Source organism: Caenorhabditis briggsae (genome assembly GCF_000004555.2).
Source record: "Caenorhabditis briggsae complete genome, chrV, whole genome shotgun sequence".
Lineage (NCBI taxonomy): Eukaryota > Metazoa > Nematoda > Chromadorea > Rhabditida > Rhabditidae > Caenorhabditis > Caenorhabditis briggsae.
Genome location: NC_013488.2, coordinates 17,601,069 through 17,601,798, shown reverse-complemented (window position 1 = coordinate 17,601,798; position 730 = coordinate 17,601,069).

Here is a 730-nt window from a genome sequence, read left to right as displayed (position 1 = left end):
GGGATGGGGGGGGGGTGTGTATTTGTGTGGTTATTGTTGGAGGACAAGGTCAAGCCTGGGGGATATTTTGGAGGGTAGTGGGTGTCGGGATGGTGAGTGGGGGTAGCGGGGGTTTTGTGGTTTGTGGGGCTGTGTGATTGCTTGACGGTTTGGTGTTTAGCGTGGGGATAAGGTGTTGTGGTGAGATGTGATCTTTAGTGTAGTGTGGGTGGAGTGGGCGTGTGGTAGGGGGTTGGGTTTTTTTGCTATTAGTTTGGGTTGTATGGGGAGTTGGGAGTGTTTTTAATTTTTTCGCAATAATATTCGGAAAATAGATAACTTTTAACACATTTTAAAGGAGGATTCCGGGCAAAATGACTTTGTGCTTAAATCGATGCAAAATATGGGCTTATTTCCGAAAATCACAATAAAAACGCTCAAAAAAATTTCCTGTAACCACAAAACGCCGTCAAACAGGCCGCCAGAATAAAAGTTATCCCTTAGGGACTAGTTTTTTTGAAAACTCGGCCACCGGCGCCGCCTCGTCCACGCCCTCCGCGGCCATCGATTTTATTGACATTTTTCAATGAATTTTGGTCGTTTTTCATGTTTTTTTCCTAATATTGATGATATTTATTGAGAAAAAATCATAAAAAATGAACCGGAAAAGATAATTATACCAGATTTCAGCAATAATAGCGTTAGAAACAAACGGAAAATAACAAAACAGAATTCCACCACAGGGCGATAA